General features: G+C 41.0%; 1 protein-coding gene across 2 annotated transcripts in view; it reads left to right on the top strand.

The window, feature by feature from the left end:
* Positions 1 to 243: 243 nt before the first annotated feature.
* MEGF11 (multiple EGF like domains 11) overlaps positions 244 to 18,885 on the top strand; it is a 265,950-nt gene continuing 247,308 nt past the window's right edge. Inside the window, exon 1 of one of the 2 annotated variants that reach the window (XM_057430994.1) lies at positions 244 to 849. The gene's annotated coding sequence lies outside the window, so the exon portion shown is untranslated. The other variant, XM_057430993.1, reaches the window with a different exon arrangement.

The following is an 18,885-nucleotide window of genomic DNA, read 5'->3' on the forward strand; positions in this document are numbered from 1 at the left end:
AGCTAATGAGGAGTTAAGGAGAGACCTGGGCTTGCAGGGAAGAGGTGGGGAAGGCAGCATCCACTCCAGAGCCATGTGCTCCACAGTTCTGCTCTCCTGGTCAGCTGACTGCAAGATTTTGGGAAGGCAGCAAACCAGGACAATGCAGTAAGGTGCAGGTTTGGAATATGGAGACAGGAAAACAGTGGTGGGAGTGGAGAGGGATTTGGGGAGATTGCAAGGAGTCCTTTAAGGAAACGGCATCCCAAATCTGGCCCAAACTATCCATTTTGAAACTCTGCCATCACCTGCAGTCATGTACTGGCATTTTACCAAGAAAAACACAGTGCAGGACAAAGGATTTTGGCAGGTTCCTATGTACATAAAATATTGTACAATGTGGGAATTCATCATGTGGCTTGCAATGACAAAAAAGTTCTATTAGCCACCTTGGTACATGATCAAAAAGGGACTTGGTCTTATGTTCCTTACATACTGAGATGATGAAAAAGGAGGAACTCGGCTAATATTACTATTCTCATTAGAAAATAATAAGTAATAGTGCATACCACAAATAGAGCATCTCATCTTGAAAAAGACTGCAAGCACAAGATAGCTGATTAGGAGCTAAGTTAGTGCAGCTGCTCAAATCACCTGTCACAAGCATTTGATCTAATTATCATTATATATTTGTAACTTCTGGTGTGTCTTTCAGGAAGAAAAGGACAATTGTGGGGTGTAATTCCTTCCCTGTGAGAAGCTTCTGTAAGCATCTAGTTGCACGGAGCCACCCTAAAAAGCAGCAGCGAAACAGCCGATTTTACAATACAAGGGCAGATGCTCTGGACGGTAGAGGATGCTAGAGAAGAGGTAATTTTTCCCTGGCGCTTTCCTCTATTAGCATCCCCTCAGCCTTGCCTGCTATCAGCTCTAGCCAGCTCCTCCATCCAGGGGCTGCTTCAGGGAGCCCGAGAGCTGCGTGTGTTTTCCTATGTCTATACGCCCCTACTACTGCGTGCGTGTGTGCGGGTGCCTCGCTTTGCAACTTGAAATGGGTCCAGAAGTTTGCATGATCTCCCGCTAAGTACATCCGTGGAGTTGGGTAGCTCTCTGCTCGGTAGATCCTCTTCTTTCAGGCGCAGGAGGCAGAACACTGGGTTTTTCCCACCTCCTACCCTCTGCTGCGCCGCAGAGTGTTTCTGCCTCAGCTATAGTTTCCTTCCTCATTCCCACATGCACGGTTCAGGCGGCAACCTCGGGATGCCGGGGTATCTATCTGATTCTTTTTCCTTTTAGTCTATTTAAGGTATTTTAATTGAATCTGGCTTAGGAAAACAAACCCAAACCAATACACAAACCCCAAGGCTTCAGGACTAGATCCGTCTTCCCCCAAACAACAAATGGTTAAACAAATAACGAGCTGTCAAATCAACCATCACCAAACGAATATGCCAAAAAAACAGCGTCAGCGCTGCAGGAAACGGAGAAGTTTCTGCGCACAGAAGCTGGCCCCGGGGTACCGCGCGTAAAAGCAAGATCCAGGCGCGGGGTGCGGAGCGCGGCTCCAGCCCAGCTGCTGCGGGATTGGGGCTGCACCGGCGCACCCAGCCCTGCACCCCGGAGCGGCAGCCCTGGAGATGCTGCTGTGGACTTGGCTCTGTGCTGAGAAACGAATGGCTTCCGAGCCCCCACCCCCGTCTCCTCCCTCCCTCCTCCGCCCTCCCCCGGGTCCTGCGGGGAGGCGGGTTTAAGGTGGGTCGTGTGGCCGCGGTAACTTTCCTAACAGAGCCAAAGAGGCTCGCGGAGTCCCCTGCAGCAGCACCATCTCCTCGTCCTGGGCAGCGGCCTCGGAGCGGTACACCCGTGCGAGCGCCCCGGCTCTGCCGTTGCAGCCCGGGCTGCCGCTCGCCGCCTCCTGCCGCCGCCTCTCTCAGCGTCGCGCTGCCGCCGCAGCCCCGTGGATCCGGCCCCGACGGCGGGGCTCTGGTCCCGCCGAGGTAGGTGCGAGTCGGGACAGGGGCTGGGAGTTGCGGGGAACGCGGCGCCGGAGCCCCAGTGACTGCAGCTGCGGCTCCCCACGCACCGCTTGCTCTTGGTGCTGTTGCTGCGGGGCAAGGAGCTCCCCCTGAACCCTTAGGCTGCAAAGGAGAAAGCCCCCTTCCTTGCTCCTCCTAGAACTCCCTAGGCATCCAGAACGAGCCGGGCGGAGGCAGTCTCTCTCCAGCTTTCCGTTTCTGTCCGTTACCTCGATCTTCTTTGGGTTCTCGTTGGTGGTTTTGGAAGTGCTGATTTAAGACATCCATGTGTTGGTAGTAAGACCTTATGGCTTTATTAGGGCTCTCCCCTACCGCCGCTTCTCTCACAAGCCGCCTCCCCCCGCATGGTTTACTGAGGTGTTGTATCTGTACGAACTTTCTTCTGGCTGCAGGAGGCAGGTTTGCTCCCCGCGTGTCCCCGGCCTCGGGTTGCTGCCGTGCGCGGGCAAGCGGAGTTCTCGGGCTGAAGCCTCACTGCCCGGGTTGTGGAGGCTTCCCCTGTGTGTACTCAGCAGTGCTCCCGATGAAGAGGATCTTTGGGGCAGGGAAGGGCACAAGGGAGAAGTTGTAGGACGCAGTGTGTAGCCTTAGTTTCTTGAGGTTGGGGAACTGGTGGAATCTCGCTGGTGCTACTCGCAGCTGCCAAACATTCCCTTTTTTATCATTTGAAGGACTTTGGCCATTCTGCCAGATGGTTCTTAAGAAAGAGAGGGAAGTTTGGGAGTATCAGGACATCAGGTCCCAAATTCAGTGCTCAGCTGGGATTCTCAGGTGATAGCACAACAGTGCTGGTGCCTGTGTTAGTTAATATTCACTTGCAAACACCTGGCCCAGAATGGTGGGCAGAGGATCAGTTTTCTGTGAAACTAAGGCAGCGATTTCTCAAAGTATCACAGGGATTGGAGAGTTAAATAAACCCCGTGATCCCAAAATCCTGCGAAGGCTGGGGTTAGCCTCCACCCAGCTGGAGGATAGTCCAGAGTTAACTAAAATGAAGTCTGCTGTTCATATCTTTATTACCTCCTGGTTTAGAGCACAAATATGTAACAAATAGATAAACTAGAATGTAGAAGCCTGTCTACCTTCAGTATTCTGTTAGACTGGGGGTGGAGGGAATGGGGATATGGGACTGTCCCCAGTCATGCACTGTCCTGTGTTATGGTAATGGATATCTCAAGTCAGGTGGTTGGATGTTATGTCTCTTAACTTCACAATGAGAGGCTAAGTGATGCTGTGAAGGTTTTTCTGGGATAGCCAAGTCTCAGTCTGAATCCTTTCCATACTTGAACAGCTCTTAGAGCACAGCCAGAGCTTTGCTGTCCCACTGTCTCTTTGGACCTTCCATACATGTCCACTTTGTTGTTAAATCCCATTAATTTTCCTTGTTGGAGTAAGGTCTGATGGATGGATTCTTTTAGGTGCATTGCCTTGCTTATAGTAGTGCTAAATAGAGGTGAGTAAATCAACTAAACAGTGTCATTGTAGGGTTGTATTTTATGTGATCTTTTACAGGCTGAGGCTCTGGTCTTGCAAAAGCTTATGAACCAGTTTGTGTTTATGGGACCTGCTCTGGAGTCTGTTACTGTCAGTGTGAGATGTCTGAAGTGGCTTAGGGCAATAAATGTGTTTAAGGGTAATTCTATATGTTTGCAAAGCTGTTTTCAATACAAGTGTATTTGTCAGTCACTTCTTTGTCAGTCACAACCTCTGGAGGCTTGTTCACTGTTCAAATTGTTGCACTTAGTTTTTCTTTTTCTTGTTAATATCTGAGTAAATTTGTAACAGGATTGTAAAAGTTCTACAGTGTCCCAGCATCTGAAACACTGAAAATGGTTGCGTGGTCACTGCCTGTTTTCAAAATCAAACATCAGTGTTTTCTTTCTTACCAGTCACCCACCATCTACCACTTCAAAATTGATTTTGTTAAAAAAACCTTGACTGAGGTAAAATATATGCGCTATGGCTGCTTTATGTTGTTCCTGGTTTTTGCTTATTGAATAGGACTCAGTTGATCTCTTGTTTTTACAATTAAATATAAATTAATAGTCCAAAGTATCAACTAGAAGCCAATGATGCTTTCTTTCAAAAAGTGGCACATTTGCTATGAATGGGGCATTCAGCCATTTTCACTTTGAATAACCCATCATGCTTTCCATGCTAGGCAGCAGAATTAATATCTAAGCAAATGCATACATCAAAAATATAAGTCCCTGAAAACAGTTAATTATATTGGAACTGTGAATGTACGTTCAAGTACAGCCTCTATAATCCAATTTTCTGTAGCATGATCACGATTCCTGCAAACCTTTTCTCCTTGTCTGTGAAATAACTTCTGATTCTGTGCTTCTGAAAAGCATGTGCTTGGTTATTGTTTTCAAAACCATGTGATTTGAGCTACTATTTAAATATCATATTTACAATGCCACTTCGGTTGTTGAGCTTAAAAAGAGAAGTGCTGCATTCCATTGCATATTGAAAAGCTGCTGTATAATTACTACTTTTTGCAGTACTGCTGTGCAAATCACTGGGGTGGAAATTTAAATGGAGACTTTATACAGTTCACAGTTACTTGATATAAAAGCTATAAACTCTTTTTCTTCAAGTGTGGGGGCTGCAGGCATTGGGGAGTGGGTAAGTGTGGTGCCTGTACTAGTTTTTACATTTGATTATTCCGACACATGTGCTTGCTGTTGGGCTTTGTGTTCTTCCAGGTGCATGGAGAGTGTATGGTGGGTTCCCACAAAACATCCATCTGTACCACCCGGGGTTTGAACTACCTGTTTGCACTTTGTTCTTACTGTCATCTCATGCAACTATCGGTTCTGGTTGCATCTTGCAGAGGAGGGCTGGGAGGCACAGGCTTGCTTATGCTTTTCCTCTCACCCTTGCATAGCTGTGTAAAGGAAATTCTGACACTTTAGGTCAGAATCTAGTGCAAATCAAAGCCAAAGTATCTGAGAATTTCTCTTCTGATGGTGATGAACTGTAGACTATGGGGTAGTAGTTGTGGGTTGGATTCAGGGCTCACAGGTATCTCAGGCTCTCCAGGATACCCTGCCTGATCTCTAGTTGCTGCTACACCAGCATTCAGTTGTCCTGTGAGACACACATTATATCTGGTGCCCAATGCAGGTATCTTGTTTTTCCTCAGGTGTCTCAAATTATCCTGTTAAGGCAACTGAGTCTTTCCCCAGCTGTCTCACAGGGACTAATAGGTAAAACCTGGGATCAAGAAAATGGTCCAAATTACCACTGGGAGTAAACGACTTACCCCTAGAAACGGTTGTTGAGATGCTAATGGAAAAGATGAAAAAATCAACCTGATTGTTCTGCACTGTGCAGCTTGACTGTGCTGCAGCAGCAATTGGTACTTTTCTTTGCACAAAACTGATTGAAACCTCAGTGAGGAAGTTCTGTGTGTTAAGGAGAGAGATAAAAAAGCCTGTGGAAAATTAAAAGAGTTACTCTCAAAGGAGACAAATCCCAGATAGATCAGTTTTAAAGTTTGCCAGATGAATTCAGCCACATAACAGTCCCATGGGATTCCTGCAGGGGATGTACAACTGGTGTATACGTATAGAGAGGAGTTTTGTTTAAGAGTTTACAAAATATGATCCTTACCTTGGGAATTAAAGGTTATGTACCAAATTCATGAAGAGACAATACAGTACAGCCTTTGGAAGATCAGACTCAGTACCTGTCAAATAGCATGCTACAGCCAAGAGAATGTGAGGTATTCAATCAGGATGTCAAAAGGGAAGTCCAGAGTTCTCCAAGATTAATGTTTTTACAAACACTTGTATATGAACAGTAGTGCTGAGCCCTTCAGGCAGTTTCTACTGTCTGGCTGCTGCTCTAAAGGGAAAGTATTGAAATTTGTATGAAAGCTTCTTTCTGAGAAAGGAAGAGAGAGACAAGATGAAGGTCACTGCCTAGCCTGCTCACAGAAATGCAGCAGGAAAGAAGAGTACATCGAATTTGCACCAGATTGCAAACAAGACTAGAACTGGTAGGCCTAACTTTTTCCTTTGCAGTAACTGGCACTGAAAAATTCTCCTAGTAACAGCCTGATTGTAAAGGCTAATGAATGAATAGGCATGAAGCTGAAATCAGATTCACTGCCTGGAAATGGAGTAAGACAGAGTAGCTGAGTGAAAATAGTTCTATGCTCTAACTTCATATACTTAATTTTCTAGGCTTTTCAACCCAAAACGTTTTATGAGCACTAATAGTCACTCTGAAAAAATATTTTAAAGGGTTAAAAAGGCACCAGAGAGCTGTCAGAATATGACAGCTTAAAGGTTATCCAAGAGTGAAACTTGTGAACAAGTCCCTTTTTTCCTTCTTTTTTTTTAGTATATATATTTAACTGCCACATATGAGTGGAAATGGGTCCAGGTTCTTTTAAGTTCAGCTATGCAGCTGAAGTTTTCCTTAACCTTTTTTTTTCTTGGATTCCTTGTTAAGATCTAGACTTTTGCTGACCTGTTTTTATCACAAGTCCTGTGGTACGTGATTTCTTGTGAGGTTTATGGAGTGTTGTGAAAGTGTGGAAGTCTTTCTCTGGAACAAAGAAGATAGGAAAAAGCTGTAGGGAAACTATAAGGAGTATTCACAGCTGCCTCCTTATGGAGCCAAAACAAGGAGGTAAATTAAAAGCTCCAAAGCTCTTAAAGCATGTAACCTATTTCTGTAGATTGTATGTCTAGGGAAAGTGATTTGAGAGCATATTCTACTCTTTCATAGGGTTTTAATCTTTAATACTGACATCTGGTTTTGAGACAAATAGTAAAACCTGTTACTTGATGCAGCCATTTTAAGATCCCTAAAGGTTTTTTAGAGGGTTTGGTACAAATATTTCTCCCGTCTTTTACCAGTGTAAAACATGGAAGTATACTGATATAAAGTCAGTGTAAGCATGAGGAGAATCAGATTCTTTATCATGCTTACAAAATCTACCAAGTGAGAGAAGCATGGATGATTTGTAAGTAGTCGACTGGCATATGGTACCATTATGATAACATCATGTTCACAGCACTTTCCAGATTGATATACAACCTTTCTAAAATAAGCTCGGTAGAAAAAGAAGAAAGAATGTAAAGTCATTTAGCAGCCAACATGCTTTTGGTAGCAGCGTAGGACACCGGTAGGTGACTTCACTGACACTCAGTTTGTCAAATGAGTTGCGCATCATAGTCTAGTACCTACTTGACAGGCAGTTGCTCCAGCAAAGGGCAGTTGCACTTTGTACACTGGGGTCTGATTCATGCTTTCTTAATTTACAATAAAATTCTGCATTCATTTTCATTTCAGGCAGCCTCAGTGAACTCATAGGGGTTAGCACAAGGTATAGAATTTGTTTCTCAGGAGGAAGTCCAGTATTAAGCTCTTTGCGAGCAGAATAAGGAGAAAGGCTGGGGTTATCTGGCGATGGAGACTGAATTATACTCCAGTTCTGGACAGAAATATCCAGACTGAGATTGAAACTGTCTCACTGACATGCTGTGTCATTTATGGTTCTCAAGGAACGGTAAAATCATAAATATTCTTAGAAGCAGGAGCTTTGACAAGTCAAACTATGACAGTGTTTCTCTGTGCAAAGGGGTTTTATCTCTTGCCACAGCTAGCTTAATTCTCTTGAAGAAAACAATGGTATTTTAGATGTCATTATTATAGCTTAAATTATACTGCAGTTTGCCTTCATTTAAATGTAAAAGGTGTAAATATCTCTTTAAAGAAGTCCTGGCTGATAAAGTTGAATTAGTATTAACTTATGTGTGCTAGAATGGATAAAGCAAATCAAACCCATTAAAGCTACAACACATACCGTTGCTCAAACTTGATGTCTAGTGTAGCAAACTTCATCGTTTCTTCTCTTCCTTTACTTTTTTCCTCTTATTTCAGGTGGGCATTTTATCAAGCAAATGGGCCAGTCAGTTATTTTATAGATACATTTCAAGCATCAGAAAATTTACTTCTCAGTGTTATCGTGCACTGTCTTCTACAAAACACTGTGTGACTAGTCATGAATTGCCTTCTGGCTCTGCCCCCTTCCTCCAAGGTAGTTCTTGGTACACTGCTAGTCCTCAATATGAACCAGCAGACCAGGCCAGACCAGGACTCTTAACTTTGGGTTTACTCAAACCTTGTGGATGAATCCCACCCATTCATAATAATGCCTAGTTTCCATTTTATTTGTAAAGAGAGAAAAAACCTTAAAGCCATTATTGTAAATGAATGAATGAACAAATTCAAAAATGATAACTTGTAGCTTTGAGCTTTGGTTTAGATAGGATGGGTTTTGATAACTGTAATGTTGAAGCAGGACAGAGCTGTGCATGTATCTCATATAGTGATGCTTTGCTGGTTTACTGTGAGCTTTCCCTGAATGGGTGGTTTGGGATGTAGTCCTGGCTGTTACCATGTAATGTTGCAACAATAAATATTGTACTTAGTTATGTAGAATTGTGCTTTGAGGAGCAAAGTCACTGCAGTCACTGACTGGGACTACTCATAATCACTTTTCCAGAGGATAAAACCCCCTTGAAAATTAAGTACTCCAGCAAATCAGTCTTTGGTGCTGGTAAGTGTGAATTGCAGGGAGTTCTTTTGGTTTGGAGTCTTTGGTGGCGTTATAGCTGTCATTAATTACGTATTATGTGTTTGATAGGAAAGACATCAGTAGCCTGTAGGATGTATTTGCACAGTAATTGAAGATTGATTAGATACAGCCTCTGCAGTGAGGGCTACTGGGAATAAGTCACAGAACTTGCAATAGTGGGAAATTATATTTACAAAACAGTCATTTATAGTAAACAATGATGGTCAAATACACAGAAAGATTTGTATGTTGTGAATGGAAGGAGCCTCATTTGCACAGTGCTGCTTGTTGCAGAAGGGGATCCATCCACCTGATACCTCGCACTGGATTAGAAACTCTTGAGGGCAGAAGCTGTGATTTGTGTCAGATGAGGTTTGTTCAATGACAAAATACCATTGGCTGCTTTTAGTCGGAAGATAGAGAAGTGTCAGTTAATAAACAGGTGAGTGCAGTGGGTGCACTGAGCAGTGGAGACAGCTGCTACAACCATTCCAACCCACAGGAATTATCAAAAATTTTATTTTTCTTAATCTTTCTTTTTGATTTATATTGCGTCACTTTGGCTGATAGAGATGTAAGTGAAATTTATTTCTCAAAATATTTTCCATGAGATTTTTTGTCAGTCATCTGAGTGCAGGCTGGAAACTGAGCTTGTTCCTCTTGCTCTTGTCTGTAAAATGCAAGAAATGTGAGAACTCCAGTGTTGAACAAGAAAGGCAATGGAAGTAGCTTGACAGGCAGAGATGCGTGGGTAGGAATGATAAAGGAAGTCACTTACATAGACAAAAAAGCAACAAAAATTAGTAAATAAACAAGGTGGTACAAAGAGACAACTAAATACAATTCAGCAACAGATAGAAGGCTCATCCAGAAATCACTGAGTTAAGCAAGAATGGTGAAGTGAGGACTCAGATCTGCCTATGGTGTGCAAAATGTTTTTGCTTGACAGGAAGACTGAGAAAGAGTTGGGAAGCTGCTGCACTGATTTATGCCCAGCATTTAACGCTGATGATTTCTAGATAATAGAGGCAGATGTTTTTCCCTACTGTCTTGTTTTCCTGCAGGTCTTTCTTTTGTCTTGTCCTACCCAGCATTCTTCTGGGCTGGTCAGATTCTTTTCATCTAACATCTTGGACATCTGTGTATGGATTAAAAGGAGTCTTATGTGTCTTACGTGTTGCCTGTCATGCGAAAAAAAAGACAAAAACTTGGATACAAATAAATATTTTCCTGCATTAGCATAACGGTTCATTATTCATTGCAAGGAATTCAAAATGGACGAAGAATTCTTCTCATCTAGCTAGAACTAATTATTCAAAGACATGAGATAAGAGGCTGTTTGGAAATAGGATAAGGTGATCTTCACGCCATCCTCCTTCATACTGTAACATATGTAATCGATTTAAAGACTTAAGTTTTTGGCATACATGGTGTAGATTTAACATAGCCCCTGTGCTGCTCACTACTGGATTGCAGCACATACTTATAACTTTGCTGTACGAAGGACATCACTTTTTATTGTTCTAGCCTCTGTCAGAGCTGAATTTCAAACCTGAACTCACCCAAATGCACAGTCTTGCTCTTCTTTTGAAGATGAGGCTTTCATAAGAGATATATAGGACAGTAAGTTTTGTAGGACAAATAGTTTCTTGGGATGTCTTTCCATAATATATAGACCTTTATTCTGCTTGAGAACTTTGAGCACTTTAGTAAATTTGACATTAAGTAATAAATGTTATGGTTACTGTTGTTCATTGCATAAATCTACTGCCAGAAAAAGAGATGTGTTGCAGAATCAGGAATGGTGAAGCCTGTTCTTGGCTTTGTCAAAGACTGCCTCTAATATCAGTGCCTTGTATTTTCTGCGAATACTAATGCTCCTGATATGATTTGCTTCTTAACATATTTGTACATCCTCTGCAAGAAACTGTGTAATGTTGGGTCACCTGTGGCAGCATTGATTCTACTCAAAGAGCTGCAAAAGATGAATGCAAACACAAAATAATTTTACTTATTTTTAATATTGCTTGCTGTGCTCAAATTGTAAGATCTGTATTCCTCTTTTCTTGAGATGGGACAGGATCTAGTTTTGAGCCAGTCTTTGAAGTTAGCTACCCAGGTGTCTGTTGCTTCAGCTTTTGGAATGCTTCTGTGAGTAACAACCTAACCCAAAACCAGCTGATGTCAGTGAGTGTGTTTTAATGAACTTAGAGTTTGGGCCTAAGTAAAAGGCACTATGTTTGTAAATAGTACTCATAGTGTTATTCAAATATATTTAAATTAGATAAGATTCTGTAGCCTGAATAAAACCCAAAACAATAAGAAACACAGCAAAACAAACCCAAACAACTTGTTTTAAAAAGCAGCATATAATGAAATCCCAAAATGCATTTGGAATGTGTAAATTCTGTGACTGTCACATTGAGATCTATGTTCCCCTGGTCAAGCCACTTCCTCAGGATAAATGCTCTGCTAATCAATATCCAAAGAGAAAGAAATGGGACTTGCAAATGATGAGGCACTCCTTGGGTTTCTCCGCTGACTCCCTAAAGCTTCCTGTCAAATACAGTAGACAAATCTTCACATCTAAATAATTCATCTGCAAATGGTAGGAACAAGGTGGGGGGGGGAGAGGGGGGAGAAAGTTATTCCATGCAAAAATACAATAATGCATTAAAATGAATCAATTTCCTCCTGCTGGGGAACAATCATTTAGAAAACGTTTTAATTACCAAAACTGAATAATGGGATCAGTATTTTTGAGAAGGTTGGATTCGCCCTACTGAGCACTGGAGAATCCTCTTCACAGGAGCCCATAAAAACATTGCTGTTTGCAAGTTGCTACTTTCAATCATGATACTTCTGGGGAGAAATCAGATTTTTTCACAGCAGCTTTTAAGGCAAATGTTGAGTGGACAGCAGGCATGTGTTAACCACTCTGTGCCTGAGCACAGCTTTGCATGCACTCCAGCACTTCTCTTTCTTTTTTTCCCTTTGGATTAGAATTTATTGTGCATTACTTAACATATCTGAAATCAAATTTTCAAGCCAAAGTGTTTGGCTGCAACAACAGATAATGTTGTAATGTAATGTTGTAAAAATAGCATTCTTGTGTCTATATTCAGTCTAGCAATGAGTAGAAACTTGCAGAAATAAGCCAGCCTGGTCCGTTGTCCAGGCTAGAAGTGGTGTCAAGGGGAATGTTCACATTATGTTAGGTGTAATGACTTTGACATTCAGAATTTGCCATGGAGGAGCCTCTCTGATGCATAAGGGTCTTGGTCTCCAGCTCTGGTTTCATGGGTATTTGTCAGGGAGCTGAATGCTAATCAGAGACATGACTCACTAGTTGCAGAGCAGATGGTGACCCCCAAGGAATAGCCGTTACCTGGCCATCTGGGAAAGTTGTAGGAGACTGTAATAAAAAAATGTGTGTGTAGCAGAAGTTTCTTCACATACATGGGATATATTTTAGTCTAAAACAGTTTCTTTTAGTTTTTTCTTCTATTAAGCTATGGCAGCTTTGCTTTTTCATAAGCATGGCATGGCAGACACATAGTTGTGTTTACTCGTTTTGCTTAAGCTTCTCTGGGTGATGGATAACACACATGCAAAGATGTGGCTGATAGTGTTTAATATCTGAATCCTAACTGCACAGCCCTCTCATAAGTCCTGTGACTGATGATGTAAAAGTTTCTCAGAGTACATTTCACAGCGAGATGACAGAACATTTTGTATGGTGAAGCTGGTTGAGAACTGGTACTAGAGTATGTATTAGGGAAGGGAAGCCATGGTTTTTCAGGGATGTATTGTAAGTTTTCTGTACCAGCACTGGACGCTGGTCAGCAAAAGAGTTAAATGGTGACCTGGGTGCCTGCTAAAGACATAGTCACATTAAACTTTAAAGGTACAAATACACTGAACAACTTTGCTGAAGCTGCTCTGCATGAATCGCAGGAAAATGCACACTGAGGTCTTCAGTGTGTGCTCAGAGTAAGCTGTATCTCCATACTTTGCTGAATCAGGATATTAAGTTAGCAAAGAAAATTAAAACAGATTCACTGAGAATGATGTAAATCTTAATGTTCACAGTAGGGCACACAAGCAAAGCTGAAAATCCTAATAATAAAAGTACTTTGTCACTTGTGGAATGAGCAAAGTTCCCAAAATGGTTATTACATGCTGTATTTTCTATTTGGGATTATTGAAACAGAATTACTGAGAATTAAGTTGGATAAGAGGCATTTTTGGTTTTTATTTTTATAATTATTTTGTCACCCACAGAACTTTTTTTTTCTATCTTGGAATAGCCTTGGTTGGTACAGAAAATTGCTGTAGGATAAGTAAAACCAGTCTAATTGAGATTCATAAATCCCCTTTTTAACAAGTACAATTAGGAATAGTTATTAGAGACCAGCTGGAAAACATTAGGGATAAAAATTTACCATAGGAGTTTTTTTATGTGCTTGAGACATTGCTTGATACCAAAACCTAAATGAGATCACCAGAGAAATGAAGTTGCTATTTAAAATCTAATTTGTACACAGAAAGTTAATTCTGAATATTCCTATTGATAAAAATTTTATTATTAGGCCTTGTGAAAGTGCTTGTTTTTAATGGAAGTGTGGCTTTTACAATGCTTTTCCTATAATTAAAATATGAGAAGCAGCAACCTGATTATAGTGCATGCATTTTTGTCCAGTGACTGTGTAATAAACTCTGGTGATAGTTCTCTATTATGATCTTTGAAAGCAGAGAAGTTCATTGGGCCTAATTCCAGCCCAATTCAAGTCAAAGGAATTGTTGTTAGTGCATTTGGGAATAACATTTTAGGAACCTAAGCACAGATTTTCAAACATACTAACATCCAGCTTGACGCCTGGGGAGGCAGGAAAGAAGTGATTCAATGAGACTGTCTCCAACCGAGTAGCTCTCTACTGGAATGGAACAATATTGCAATGGCTGTTCTGGGTTAGATCAAAAAGTCTTCTAGTCCAGTATTTGGTCTTCAGCTGTAGCCGGCAGTAGTGGCAAGCCCACAGCAACACTTCCCAGAGTGTTCTCCCAGTTAAGTTTTCCTGGGCTTTTCCTATAGCTGGTGCAGAGAAAGAGAAGCTGCTCCAGTAGTGGAGGCCAAACAGGCAAATTTATTAAGAATTTATTAATATTTTTTATTATTGTACTAAAGAAACCATCCTAACAAATAATTTCTGTTGGCTCGGTTTAATCCTCAATCACTGTTCAATAGAGGAAATTATGATAAGCGGAAAATCCTTCCTCAACCTTTTGGCTGAGTTTTCACATTCCTCCTGTTGCAATTCAGGCTTGATTTTGGAAGTGCTGTTGTGACAGAGAGAATGCTTTTAGTGTATTGAACTGAGTGTTTTAAAACATCATCTCATCTGTCAACTCTGGAATTTTTTTTCTCCTTATTTGTGATTAACTGTATTTTCCTCCTGGAAAATTGGACAGATCAATGTAAATGAAAGAAGATTCTTGTTATTTTTAGGATAAATAGGTAAAGACTTGTTAGCCATAATAAGCTGTCTGTGAACAACACATGTTGAGGTTGTAAATTCACTGCAGACAAATGGTTTCCACCATTGATACATTTGATGTATTTATTATTCATCTAATTAAATTGTGCACAGAGAGCAGGCAGGAACTTACAGCGTTTGTGGGTGTCAGATGGATATTTAGTACATGTCTGATGAAGGTCAGGTAGTTTGCATCACACTGTTGATTCGTTATGATCAAACAAAACATTTGTGGAAGGTGTCCCTGCCCATGGTAGGGGTGAAAATATCAGGAAAAGAGGTCTGGAGGTGTGCGGTGCTCTCGGTGACTGTAGGACACCCTGTTGCAATTCCACAAGGAGTCATTAGACTGAGGACAGCAGTGACTGACAGAACTGAGTGTCGTATTGTGTCCTGTGGTTGGGTTAGGATGTCACAGCACTTTGGAGAGTAGAGATGAGTAGGACCCCAGGGAAGCTGGTAAGGAAGGCCAAACTGTATGTGAGTTATGTGGCACTTTATGTTTAAATAATCTTTGTAACATCATGCCCATGGATGCAGACAAAACTTTTTCAGTTTCCATCTTACTACTGTAAGGGTGGTGAGGCACTGGAATGGGTTGCCCAGGGAGGTTGTGAATGCTCCATCCCTGGTGGTGTTCAAGACCAGGTTGGACAAAGCCTTGGGTGACATGGTTTAGTGTGAGGTGTCCCTGCCCATGGCAGGAGGGTTGGAACGATACGATCTTAAGGTCCTTTCCAACCCTAACTATTTTATGATTCTATGATTATTTGCACAAACCCATTCCCCACTGCCTCTTTTGTTCATCCTCTTTTGAAATACCTGCAACAACAATCAGTTACCTAGCAGGGAGGAATGAGGCTCTCTCCTTTTTGTCAGTTCACTCCTAAAACCTTTTTCATTGTGAAGTATAAGCAAAGGGAAAGAGCATTTCTCTGTCTGCTCTTTGAAAAGTACAAGGCAATTGGTTCCAGTGTTGCTCCCCTCTGGCTTGCAGCAAAGGGAGGGAAGGTTGGATATTCTTCAGCTGGCTTTTGTGTATCTGCATGTATAAATCAGGTAAAGCCAAAGGCTGAGTGACATACAATTCACAAAGAAGAAGAGTGCAGGACAGCAAAGAACTTGTTTATCAGTTTATTTCTCCCAGCTGTGTGAATAGGGTTACCACCTGGGAAGGTGCTTTTATTTGTTATATAATCCGAGTGGCTTCTACTCAGTCCAGAGACATTTATTTGAGGCAATTAATTACCAGTTGTTATTCCTTCCAAATTTACTTTTTAAGGAATTGCATTGCCAGCAGCATTCTATTTCTGGCAAGACTCGTGTAGTGCCAGGGTTGGGGGACACACATCCTTATGTGTCAAATCCCGGCATAGCTTACTCAGTTCCTTGTGGAATCCTGTGAAGATAGTTAGCACAAGGATAAATACCAGGGAAAACCTGTGCTTGCCAATATTGGAAAACAGAGATGTAAAGACTTAGCTCATCAAGTTTATAGCTGGCTGGAACTCCAGAAAGTGAAGTTGTAAATGCAGAGATTTTCTGATTCCCAGCCCTTAATTATATGTGATTTATGGCACTGAATCAGAAGTGAGAGTTTCAGAGAAGTGCAGCTGGGACTGGTGAGGGCTTGTAATATGGAAACTGACATTTGGAGTTCCATCCCACTAAAGCAACTGGCAGTCAGTGGCAAAGCAAGATGTGCTGCTCTCAGTCCACTCCAGGTATAAATAGGCAGATACAAGATGCTTAAGATGATCTTTTAGCTCATCATCAATCAGAGCAGTAGCCAGAAAATAGAATGTTTATGATTTAGATGACTGTGATTAGGGTTTAAGAAGAATGATCGCAGATTTCAGAACACTTAGAGATAGAAGCAATCATTTCTGGTGACTCTTTTGTTTACTACTTTCAGGACTCTCAAGGGTTCTAGTGGGATTTCAGACCTTTTGATTACTTTGAGCTGTGACTTCTTAAGAGTTTGTGAGCCTGCTTGGTTTGCTGGACTGTCTAAATCCATAGACTTCCTTTCTGGCCTTGCAGTCCCTGAAAGGCACAGTGCTGATAAGTTGATAATAGTTTATACTAGTATGTTATTTTAGAGCTAAACAGCTGATGTAATCCAGCAGAGACACCGCTAACTTTAACAAATTTAAACCACTACTGCAAGAGAGCATGAAACTCATCCCATGATTTGATTTTGCTGCTGTATTCTCAATCTGGTTAGGAGATAACTTGATAACATTTTCCAGTAAGCTTCAAATTAAATGCAAAATCTTTGTTCCACTGAATAACTTTGGAATTAGAAATAGCCAGAAATATCCTTCCCTGAATGTCCTGTGCCTGGAGGAAAATTATTGACACATAGAAGTGCTGTGTTTTGGGCCACTGGTAAAAGAATGTAATATGCCTTTGTCTCAGGAAATACACCAATTTAAATCTGAAACTGAGAGTACCTCTCTTGATTCACTCCCTTACAGAAGCTTGCAAAGCATTTCTAATTTTTAACCTGTGTTAAAACTAGTTAACCAGTAATAGACTGAATCCCCAGTCTATTACTGGGTGTTTGTCAGAAGAAGTTGTACATATTCCTATAGTTTGTGTCCCCAGGTAGAGCTCCTCCCAGTGCTGTGGCGCCCTGTGTTTCCCCACACTTTACAAGTTAAGAGTTTGTCCTGGTCTCCTTTGATTTTATTGCTTCACTAGTTTCTTCAGTGACATGCAGAAATGAACATTTAGGACAAAAAGTAAGGCAGGCTTCACTGAAATGAAGACATGTTAAATGTGTTTTACTATTTTGCAGAAGATAGAAGCTTTCTTTCCAGTCATCTTCTGATCATATGACTCCAGCGTTAAGTGAGTCCTCTGTGTATCTGACAGCAGCTCTTGTAGCTAAGCTGTGGTACACACAGTTGTATGTACCTTGTTTCCGCACTTTTCACTTGTCAGTCTCTTTGTCAGTCTATTCCTTCTCTGTTCCTTTCTTAACTTGGGTATGACTCTCTTCTCAAATTTCTCCTTGCTGTTAGAGCCCACTCTAAGCAGTACTTCAACAGTTTTGTGGGATCGATATTTCAGTTGGATATTATGTGAATATCAGGCTCCTTTTCCTGTGGAGCAGTTAAAATGAGATGAAATGGAACAATCCCCAGTGCTGGTACCCTTGCTCTGTCACCTGGGTGATTGAAATGCCCGTAAGCCAGTACCAGGGAGAAGGAAACAAAGGCAGGCATTAATACAACCACTGTATTTATGAACTAGTTAGAACTGTGGTTTATTGACCATTCAAATTGCTTTTGGTGTAAGATTTCGGGTGGAAGCATTTCATTACTGAACATTTTCCTCTTATTTGGAGTCACAATTTTTTTTATTTTATTTTTATCCCTGACACTGCTTTCATTTTATTACAAACTTTATCTGAATAATCAAATTTAACCCAGTATAAGGCATAAGGTCTCTTCTTGCCGTGGCCAAGTTTACATGCATAATTCCTTTTAATGCATCAGTATATCAAGAAGAAAATACATCACTTGATGCTCTCAGAGCCTCAGCTTGAATATTAAAAGATACCTTCCTGTAGCAGGTGTACATGTATGTATCTGATGTCAGACCATGGAAAAGCATATTTTCCAGTCATTTAAAATACAATAGTCAAACCACAGATGGGTGTATTTGCTGGCTTCACTGACCCTCATTTTTTTTAGGGAACAACTGGGTATTTGGATATAAATGTAGAACTGGCAGGATGAGCACATCAAATTTGCATTATTTATATCCTCTTTTGATAATGAAGACATAATTTGTAGGATAATTTACAGCAAATTATCTTTGGACCATCATCTGAAATCTTGCAGTGCTTAGAATGATGCTGTTCTGGTCATCATTAAGAATTATTTCCTATTGAAATCCTCCATTAGGTGAGAGAAATCTTTAGGGAAGTTGTGTAGTTCTTCATGTAATTAGAAAGACTGTTCTTGGGTCTGGGAGCATGGTCATTTAGAGAGAAAATAGGAGTTAGATACATGCACATGTATAGAAGAAGCTATGTGTGTGTGAGCATGTGTGTATATATATAAAGTCTGAATATTCAGTACATTTTATGGGGGTTTGGTTCTGTGGGTATTTCTTCCATTTGGTTAAAGGAAGGTCATTTTTTTTCCACATTGTTGACAAAAAGTTTTCATGGTAGTTATATACTTAGCTAGGTGTATCAGGTGGTGCAGCACACATGACAGCAATTGGAATAGTAGCAGCTTCTCTTAGACCTTTGGGTCAGTGTTCAGTTTATAAGAAAGTTGATAGGAGTGGTAGGATTAGTGGAAATTCATGTGTCTTTTTCTAAGCACACAGCAGAATAAAACCCCTACACCAATACCTTAAAGTACTCACCTAAATAAAGTTATAATTATCACGAGACCTTACAATAAGATTCGTAACTACCAAATCATTTTTTAAAGATGTAGGAAAAGGACAGTAAAATTGGAGCTACAGGGAATGAAGAGAATATGGAACATATACATTATTAATAAGTATGAGAAGCTTTATGCAGGGCATGATCTAGAAACCAAAAATAACATTGGTTTTAGATGTGGTTAGGCTGCCTGATATAGAATATTTGCATTTATTGTTAGATTTTCTCTTACTGATTATGGGAATAAGCTCTATATCCTATGCCGAGTCCTTGTGTGTGTTACAGGTGAGGATCAGGCCATTTAATTGAGGGGAACATGTT

This window comes from Pezoporus wallicus, unplaced genomic scaffold, assembly GCF_028554395.1.
Source record: "Pezoporus wallicus isolate ANWC-B61680 ecotype Strahan unplaced genomic scaffold, APGP_CSIRO_Pwel_v1 contig_8548, whole genome shotgun sequence".
NCBI classification, from domain to species: domain Eukaryota; kingdom Metazoa; phylum Chordata; class Aves; order Psittaciformes; family Psittacidae; genus Pezoporus; species Pezoporus wallicus.